Genomic DNA, 10,855 nt, shown 5'->3' on the forward strand with positions numbered 1-10,855 from the left:
TAATGACCTGCGTGCAAAAACTCAAAATGGAAACACTGTCCCTCTGGTCTCCAGATCCGCACATACACTTTGAAACTGCCTGCCTGCTTATGATCCACCAGAGAATCCATTGTCTAATAGAATGGAGGTGGGAGTGCTGTTGAGTTCTGGAGGACTTTCCCCCTATAATATGTTTCAGAAATTCTTTTCGAAAGGAAAAAAAATATGATCACAAATAAAATTGGGAGGAAAAATTAAATGTGATTTCCTATTATATTAGGCTCTTCTATGTTTTCTTCCAGGGGTGCCAACTTGAATAAAATATTGTGGGGGCCCAGGTAAGCCCCATCCCACATAATCAATCACATGATGCAGTACACACACACACTATGTGAATGGAATGCCCATCAACTTTGTGGGGGCCCAGTCCCCTCAAATATTTTATTGTGGGGGGCCGAAGCCCCCACGGCCTCTAGGAGTTGGCTCCTATGTTTTCTTCAGTTCTCGTGTTTTTTGTATCTGGATGCACTAAACATTCCTTTTTATTGTTAAAAATAAAGGGCAGATGATTTATATTGCCAAGTGAGGATGCAGAACAGAATCTATATTATCCCTCTGCCTTCAGGATGACTAGACATGTATAGAAACTTAAAGTGAGAGCATTTGTCAATGAGACAGCTACCAAATCAATTATCAGGAACTGATGAATGAAACCCCAAGAACCTATGCTTAAAGCAGTGGGTCACAAACATTTTCCCTCTGGGCCACACTTTCAGAATAAAACTTTCCTCACGCCACTCCTTTAAAAAGAAGAAGAAAGAAACAACTCCTAGCAGTGCTTGATTTATAACATACAACGCAACTACAGTGGTACCTCCGGTTGCGAACGGAATCCGTTCTGGAGGTCCGGACGTATCCCAAAGTTTTCGCAACTGGAGAGACTGCTTCTGCACATGCGCAAGCAGTGAAATACTTCTTGGTTTGCCACTTTCGCAACCCAAAGTTTACCTTACCCAAGGGTAACGTAACCTGAGGTTCCACTGTACTTTATAATATGATCATGGGACATCCAGAAGTTATAATGTGGATACATAAGAACATGAATCATTCCCAAAATATAATTGTAAAAGAGTAGCTTATGTACGTATATAAACTCAATGAGAGGTATGAGCTTGCTTTTGCTGGGTAATCTCGTTTATATTAGGTCTAATCTGAGCCAATCAAACTCATCTCCTCATCAATACAAAGAAGCCTTTCTCTTTTCTGATCTTTCATATTTGTCAGAGTTGAAGATCCGTCTTCACAACATGTCTGAAATATACTCAGAGTTGCGTTGTGATTTCATGCTCTTTATTGCAGCTCTTAAAACAGTGAATGAATTTTCCCTCTGGCTTTATATACATTATTTACACAATGGGTCCCATCTGATTGGCTGATTCTGCTTCCCTCCTGGAGCCTGATTGGGCTGCTCCTGCAGGCCAATCAGTTCTTGCATACTAGGATCCTACCTGTCTAATAGGCTGATTAACTTCCTCCTCGGGCCTTATTGGGCTGCTCCTGCAGGCCAATCAGGTTGTTACATTCTAGGATCCTACCTGCCTATTCTAGGATCCAAGCTTAGTACATAACAATGTTTGTAGAGCATATACTGTAGAAGAATAGCCAATGCTCTTGAAGAGAAGCATGGGTGCTGTTTCTGGTTGTATATCCATACTACACTGAAATGTTTAAATGTTTCTTTGATTGCTCTTGAATCTTCCCACCGTTTGCCATCCTCTCCTGCCACACCCTTTGAGAGCACTGCTGGCTGAAAGCAACATGATAATTTCTCGTTCTAAATTGCTGGTTCTTTACCTTATCAATAGCATCTAAACTGGACCGCATTCAGCCAGTATTGGGAAAGGAGCACAAAAAAGATTCATAGTCTGAAGAGGAACTGAATCCTGGCTTCCTGCTAGAGAACCAACCACTTTAACAAATTGGGAGCATAGCTAAAGAGGTAAGGGAAATGAAGAATTATGATAGCAAGGAAGACTAGGCAAAGCCCTTAATCCAGTGAAATCCCATAGAAATCAATGGTGCAGGTTAGCTGCAACTATGGCTATCTACACACCATACATTTAAAGCACCTTTCCGCAAAGAATGCTGGGAACTGTAGTTTTCATCTCGCAGAGCCGCAATTCCCAGCACCCTTAGCAAACTGCAGTTCCCAGGATTCTTTGTGCTTTGAATGTGTACACAGCCTAACATTCTCAGGATTGGGGCCACTTCTCATGAAATTATACCACTGGTACATCCAGCCCTTTACTCTGGGTTTATTTCCTTTGTACAACCAGCTATCTTGAAGTTGCAATCAGGAATAGCTCAGTCGGTAGAGCATGAGATTCTTAATCTCAAGGACATGGGTTCGAGCCCCATGTTGGGCAAAAAGATTCCTGCATTGCAGCGAGTTGGACTAGATGACCCTTGTGGTCCCTTCCAAATCTACAATTCTGTGAAGAGTTGCAACACTATTGCTTGTGAACCGAACTAAGACAAAGGATTTTTAGCACATGTCATGTGTCAGTTGGCTTACCAACACCTGGGTGTTGTGCCATCAAGAAACCAGTGTTGTTTTTGTGGTCTCTGCATTGCTAATCTCAAGGCTTGATTACTGTAACACACTTTGTGTGGGGCTGCCCTTGCACCTGGTCTGGGAGTTGCAACTAGTACAGAATGTACTGAGCACCAGAGCAGATTACTGGCCGTGTGTTACTCCATTGCTGGTAGAGCTGATTCTCTACCGGGCCAGGCTCAAGGTTCTTGTGTTAATTCACAAAGCCCTAAACAACTTGGGACCATCTGATCTCTTATACTCCAGTTCGATCATGGAGACCCTTTAATGGAGATCCTTGAATTCCACGCCCCTGATGTTCAGTTGGCCTTCACTTAAGGACTGAGCCTTTAAGATGGCAGGCGCTGCCCTGCCTGTAGGAGTTTGGCAGAAACTACCACGCCTTCTTTCAGAGGGGTGACTGACTGCACATGAGGCGGCCTTCTTTGTGGTGGCCCTCCCAGGTTGTGGAATGTCTTCCCTCTGAGATGCATCTTGTACCAGCATTGTACAGTTTTCAGCACCGCACCAAGACACAGCTCTTTTGGATGAGTGGATGTTTTCTCTTGTGCTACATTAGTGCAATCCTATTTTGCTGCTCTTGTGACTTTGTTTAGCTTTGTGGTTTCCCCTGAATGAATGGTATTGTTGTTGTTGTTTAGTCATTTAGTCGTGTCCGACTCTTTGTGACCCCATGGACCAGAGCACGCCAGGCACTCCTGTCTTCCACTGCCTCCCACAGTTTGGTCAAACTCATGCTGGTAGCTTCGAGAACATTGTCCAACCATCTCGTCCTCTGTCGTCCCCTTCTCCTTGTGCCCTCCATCTTTCCCAACATCAGGGTCTTTTCCAGGGAGTCTTCTCTTCTCATGAGGTTGCCAAAGTATTGGAGCCTCAGCTTCAGGATCTGTCCTTCCAGTGAGCACTCAGGGCTGATTTCCTTAAGAATGGATAGGTTTAATCTTCTTAATGAATGGTATACTGTGATATTTTATGTAACCTGCCCTGGGAGTATCCAGGGAAGGACAGGCTATAAGTTACCACATAAAATAAAGGAATGCATAATCTGGACACAGCGGCCTACCAAAACCCATGTGCAAATCTGTCTTCTTGCACCAATTTGGCTGCTTATTTCAAGCTGCCCAAAGAAAGGTCACCATAAATTATTTTGCCTCCTTCAAACAAATGCTGACAGTGGTTATCAAACATTCGGAAGGGCATTTGGCAATCTATGACTTTAAAAGCCAAATGAAGGTCTAAATACGTAACGCATTTATGACCTCCATTCATAATTATATCCAGCATCAAGCTGACAAGGCGCAACGTAACTTTTCTAGTCTGACATTAAGAAAATAGCTGTGCAACTGGTTTTTCCCACGACATCATTGTTATTATGGTCGATGGGACCATATGCAAACCTGAATCTGTGCCAAGCCTGTTATGGATGGAGGCTTAAGGGCACTGTAAGGGGTTGAGGCTGGAGAGAGTAATGTGGCAAAACCTACTGACTGACACATCCAATTTTGCATTGCTTGTAAAAGCAATGCTTCACCGCATGCAGCTACGACTATATATAACATGCAGCGCATTCCTAATCTTCCCCAGAGTCTGGCATTTTATATTTCCACCTCAAATATCACTCCCACTTCAAAAGCATATTTCTACGTCCTTATCACTGATACCTACTAAATTTAATTACACTGTAATACAGGTCACTGCAGGAACCTCTGCACTCTGACTTCCCTGAACTGGAATATGTTGTTGCAGAGAATATCCTGCAAAGCCAGGGTGGGATGTTTGGGTGAGGCAGGGCAGAGGATGGACTTTCAGCCCATACCTATGTATGTTCACTAGGAAACAAGCCTCACTGAGTTTAATGAGATTTACTTCCAAGTAACCTCAGTAAGGACCGAAGAAGCGGCAGGATGCAAAAGTGATAAAAGAAATACAGTGGTACCTCAGAAGTCAAACGGAATCCGTTCTGGAAGTCCATTCAACTTCCAAAATGTTCGGAAACCAAGGCGCAACTTCCGATTGGCTGCAGGAAGCTCCTGCAGCCAATCGGAAGCCCCGTCGGATGTTGGGATTCCAAAGAACGTTCGCAAAGCGGAACACTCACTTCCGGGTTTGCGTCATTCGGGAGCCAAAACGTTCGACTCGCAAGGCATTCGGATCCAAGGTACGACTGTAGTAGCATTTCATAAGAAGAAGTAGAGAATTGCCATAGCTGTTCAGATTCAGCCAGCCTAAGGTTTGTTTGTTTATGAATCGTTTCCTATAAAATATATTGGAAGTAAATTAACAAAAAAGACATCAACAATAAAAACATATATAAAACAATTTCATATATAGGGCCTGAACAACTTGGGTCCAGGGAGGGAGCCTCTACCCTTGTGGTCTGGATCCAAAGATTACACAGGACATTTCCCCCTCCTGCTTCAGAGTACAGGAGCTCCATGAGTGTTAGCAACTTCAGGAATTTTTCCAGGGGGGCAGGCAAAGTAAAACACTGCAACGGGGCTTCAAGATAATTTATCACCCCAAAAAATGAGGGCCAGCACATTTTGCCTCCTATCTCGGATTATAGAAATTCTAGAAACTTTTTTTATTTTAATGGAAGCTTCAGATCTCTAGATTATGCTTCATTTTGGTGCTGGAGGAGGCTGCACCCTCCTGTGGACACCCATGTCCACATGGAGGATAACACCAGTGAAATAGTCATTTTCTTTGTAGGTAAGATTCAGAAAGGGACGTAGGTGGCGCTGTGGGTTAAGCCACAGAGCCTAGGACTTGCCGATCAGAAGGTCAGCGGTTCGAATCCCCGCGATGGGGTGAGCTCCCGTTACTTGGTCCCTACTCCTGCCAACCTAGCAGTTCGAAAGCACGTCAAAGTGCAAGTAGATAAATAGGTACCACACCGGCGGGAAGGTAAACGGTGTTTCTGTGTGCTGCTCTGGTTCTCCAGAAGCGGCTTAGTCATGCTGGCCACATGACCCGGAAGCTGTACGCCGGCTCCCTCAGCCAGTAAAGCGAGATGAGCGCCGCAACCCCAGAGTCGGTCACGACTGGACCTAATGGTCAGGGGTCCCTTTACCTTAAGATTCAGAAAGTATGTGAAACAGCGCTTCTGGAACAAGACTTCCACAGGAGATCTCAGAGTACAGAAGGGTTCGTATGGAACAAAATTTCTTTTCAGTTTTGCTTATGTAGGCTGTTTATATCTTGAATCGAGCCTTTAAATTTAACTGGCAACCACTGAAGCTTTCGTCAACTTTGGGCTTGTGTTTGTTCTCCTCTGTCTGCCCTGTGGAATATCCATTTCCTTCTCGGCTTTTTACAGGTGATCAATCTGTAGAATGGTGTATTATGCCTTCAGTTAATGGAGAAGGATTTCCTCCATTACCAATTAGGATTGTTCCCACATTAATATAACGGTTCAGTTCAGGCCCACTCTTACTAATAAAAATGAATGCTTTTAGGGATATTTTTAAGAACCTGCGATAGTCAAAGAAGTAGCCGGGTGACACCAGAGGGCCAGTCTGGTGTGGGTGTCTTATATACAGCTTCCAGATCTGTTGCCTACTTTCACTCTGGGAAAGTTTGATTTTCAGATATCTCAGGGGGTTGTCATGCAGAAGATGGAGCAGACTTGTTCTCTCTTGCTCCAGAAAGCAGAACTGGAAGCAACGGGTGGCAATTGTGGGGAATCAGATTTTAATTTTTTTTAAAGTAGGACAGTAAAATCTGTTCGGCAGTGGAACTTTCTGCTATGGGAAGCAGTGGGGTGGGGGTTTTTTGCTGAAAAGAAGCTTGCATCCTGCTTTGCAGATCCTGCACTGAGCAGGAGGTTGGTCTAGATGACTGCCGAGACCCCTTCCAATTCTATAATTCTTCCTCGTGCTTGACTGCAATCTGACTCTATCCACCAAGGCATTTGGGCCCCCTTGGGCATTAAAATGTCTTAGCCCGATAAAAAGTACTATAATTAATGCAATAGAATCATCAGTGCCCTACAGCTAACAGTCTGTTGGATTTTATTGCTGTATACATTACACCAGCAAATATGCATTTCAAAATAAGTCTCATTAGTGAGATTGTTAGGAGCCCCTACACAGTCTTGTGTGCCTCCCGGGAGCTCATCTCCTGTCAAAAATAGTTGTCAGTAAGATACCAAAATGCAGACCAGCTTACAATATTCTAGGGGAGAGGGAGTGCAAGGCTTTGCACTCAAGCGTTTCAGGGGTACAGAAGGTTTTACAGACTCAAAGATTAGCTTATTGATCAGTCCTACTGCCCCGGAACAATATTGATTTGTATTTTCTTCTCGTTTAACTGCTCCTGAAACATATTTTCAAGTTAATTATCCTCGCTGCCTTGGCTGGAAGGCAGATGCAATGTGCTTTGGATACATGGTGACACACAGGTTTAATCTGTATATTTTAATGATCAAAGCAGTGTCATCGAAGGACCTGAACTTTAGTGTGCCTGCTTAGGCTGGCATGATAAGCTGCAGTGAAAAGGTACTTAACTCTGGGACTGGAGAAAATATTTCTGCTATTTGTCTGAAACTGGTCACTTACCCAGTCCTGGGGAGGGTGGCGGTTGCAGCCTGTCATGGCAGGCACTGGATCTGGGGAAGCAACGCTGGACTAGATGGCTAGCCATTGAGAAATCCCATTGGATTGGCAGCTTTTTCCACCATCATGAGTTTGAAACTGGCCAATCCTGCCAGTCCGGGTGGGCGTGACTTTGGGAGCGGACTGGAGTAGAGCACCATTTTCTTTTGATTTCCTGGGCAGGAGAGAAATCAAAACGTTCAGCCAGACATGTGCATCAAGCCAATGTCTTATAAGTTTAAAAGGCAATTTACAGCCGATCGTGTGAACTACTTCAGTCAAACAGAATTGTGTTTTTGAGATGATACCAAGCGGTTGCTCTGTGATGGCTATAACACATGATGTACCATATTTTTCGCTCCATAAGACACACTTTTTTACTCCTAAAAAGTAAAGGGAAATGTCTACGCGTCTTATGGAACGAATGTGTGGTCCCTGGAGCCGAATTGCCTGGGGCAAAAAGCAGATCGTGCTTTTTTTTTTTTTAGGAAGGGGGTGTTGAAACAAAGCTGCTGAGCAGCTGATCAGCAAGCGATCAGGAGGGGAAATAAGGGACTCTAGCGATAAAGGAGGCTGCCTGGGAGGGGGGAGGTAAAGACGGAGAACTTGCAAGGAGAGGAGACAGGAAGATTAAAGCAATGAGGAGAGAAATTAGAAGAAAAGGAGGAGCAAAATAGTGCTCCAGCTAAGGAAAAGACACTAAGGCAAACAAGAGGGAATGGAGTGTTGAAACAAAGCCGCTGAGCAGCTGATCGGCCAGGGATCGGGAGGAACATAACGGACTCTAGAGATAAAGGAGGCTGCCTGGGAGCGGGGAGGTAAAAGCACATGGATCCTCAGGATTTTTGCATTGGGTCACCCCAGATTCACCATCAAATCACATAGCATGTCCATGGCTACAACCTGCACCAAAAAAATCACACATCCACTGTTTTGTGGGGCCACAATGGCACAAAAACGTGGTTACAAAGCACGGATCCACATGGATCCTCAGGATTTTTGCATTGGGTCATCCCAAACTCACCGTCAAATCACATATCATGTCTGTGGCCACAGCATGAACCACAAAAATCATACCTCCACTGTTTCGTTCAGAATATTTTTTTTCTTGTTTACCTCCTCTAAAAACTAGGTGCATCTTATGGTCAGGTGCGTCTTATGGAGCAAAAAATGTGGTAATCATCATTTGATATTGCAACAACTGAGTGATGAGTATATGTGTGTGGAATGCCCAAGAGAAAATGCAGGTGTCCGGAAGTGACGACACTAGGTTGGAAGGGTGATTGCTTGTGTGAAAATGATCCATGTCAACATATCCCCAGATTAGGGCACATGACTTGCCGACCAGAGAGTGCAACCTCCAGGCAATCCTCAGTCCTGTCATTGTCTTTTCAGAAAACCAACCACTATTTATTACACAGCATTTCTCTGGCACTTATTTTTACTTTCAGATAGTAGAATCAGTGGTGGGAGCTGTGCTGGACATAGGATTGTGGTAGAATGGGCTCCCAACTTAAGAGCATGGAGAAATTGCATTTATTGTCACCAGAACTGGAAGCCCTACACTCAATTCCATGTTTTACTGCTTCTACGGTGGGATAATGGAAGAAGAAACCTTTTAAAGAATTGTAGCCGAATTCTCACACCAGAGACTTTTATTAGAGTAATTTACCAATTCAGATGAAAATAAGACCAGACGTTTATAGGACTAAAGACATACTAAATCACCAGCTGCTTTGTCTTTATATACTGTCCAAGTCCAGAAGCATACATATTATAAATTATACTCAAAAGTATAAGACAGCTCCATTTTCTCATCCTAGATGAACTCAGAGGAACCTCTGCACTTCATTTCACAGATATGAGACCCTGTTGCCTGCCTTTCTAAATGACGGGTTCGAATCAGTCAATTTAGTTGTCTCACACAGGAATGGATTCCCCCCCCCCATACCAAGCTATATTCCAAAAGTAATATTGATTAAAGTATAAATATAAATTAGGCTCCCCCCATTTGAATAGTGTTTCAAGATTCATATTACAGTTCCTTAAAATGCAATATATTAATAATCTTCTATTTAACATAACATTGGATCTACTATAATATAGCATACTATTGTTTCTTTACATCAATAGTTTTTTAATACCTATAATCAAAACAAAATGACTTCCTTAATTAGATCCACATTTCATTTTTCTTAATTTATCTAAACCTCCTTCAATGGATCTTATTTACCCTTTAGAAAAACAAACCAGTTTATATCTAATAGGAACTGTTTCACCAAACTCCTGGCTATTTACAAAATCCAAATACCAGTCTGCCAAAATCTTGTCCATCGTTCTTTGACTTCCCATTACTTCAAGTTTGTGAAACAGCCTTTCCAGGACAATGTTTTGCCAAACTTTACTGTACCAATATAAGAATGGAAGATTATCACCTTCTGAGTAACTCATTGTCTGCAACAGGATAATTATATATTGGCTGAATAAGCTGAGATACGACCAAGTCTTTTGCTCCTCCCCGCAACAGCCCCATGTCTTCTGGTAACCATAATTTCCCATTTTTCCTGAGCTGAGAAACCATGGTTAGCACCAGCTTCAGAACAAGCCATGATATTAAACCATGGTTTGGATTTAGTAGTGCTGTCAGGGCGAGACTGGGGGCAGAAGTCTTGGGCTCCACTTAGTAGAAAAAAAGGACGACCCCCACATTTTAAAGCAATTGAGGCAATGCATGTTACCACTAAAGAGGGAACTCCCATAAAACTACTAAGTCCAGATCCTTCTACCCCTAGTGAGTATTCTGCATGAATAAATACTGCAATACAGTGGTACCTTGGGTTACATATGCTTCAGTTTACATACGCTTCAGGTTACACACTCCACTAAGCCAGAAATAGTGCTTCAGGTTAAGAACTTTGCTTCAGGATGAGAACAGAAATCGTGCTCCGGCGGCGCAGCAGCAGCAGGAGGCCCCATTATCTAAAGTGGTGCTTCAGGTTAAGAATAGTTTCAGGTTAAGTACGGACCTCCAGAACGAATTAAGTACTTAACCCAAGGTACCACTGTACTGCCTGAAGTCAATTTAATATCTCTTCCAAAGCTGGTCCAAACAAAATGGGGGACTGGTTAATTGAGGCTGCCCAATTTAAATACAGCTCTCATGAAGGGAGTGAAAGGGCTGTGTCAACAGGGATGAAGATTCTTCATTTGTTGTATTATTAAGCAAAGATATGATCATCCACACCAGGTCTCTTCTTGTAGAATCTACATCAGTGGTTTTTCAAGCAAAGTTCTGGAGAACCCTGGAGTTCCTCAGTGAAAGGCCAATAAAAGGAGACAAGTTTCCCCACAAAGTCTCTTGTCTTTTGTTACCTATTATCACCTATTATATGCAACTACATGAGACTCATGAAGTTTGGCTAGCTAGGGAGCAGAATTAATTAAATTCAGTTCTTATTTAAAGGTGAATCTATTAAATTTCCACTTTTTGAGACAATATGCAAACCAAAACACAGCTATCCTTTGAAATTCACACATATCCGAATGTTGCAGTATAGTTCTCCAACCAAACACTGTTTACAAAGATGCACATATTAGTGGGAAGGGTACTTAAGAAAAAAATACAGTAGTGAAATTAAGATACAAAATGCATTGTATTAGGGGAAGT

The sequence above is a fragment of the Podarcis pityusensis genome, assembly GCF_964106645.2.
Source record: "Podarcis pityusensis genome assembly, chromosome: 9".
In the NCBI taxonomy this organism is placed as follows: domain Eukaryota; kingdom Metazoa; phylum Chordata; class Lepidosauria; order Squamata; family Lacertidae; genus Podarcis; species Podarcis pityusensis.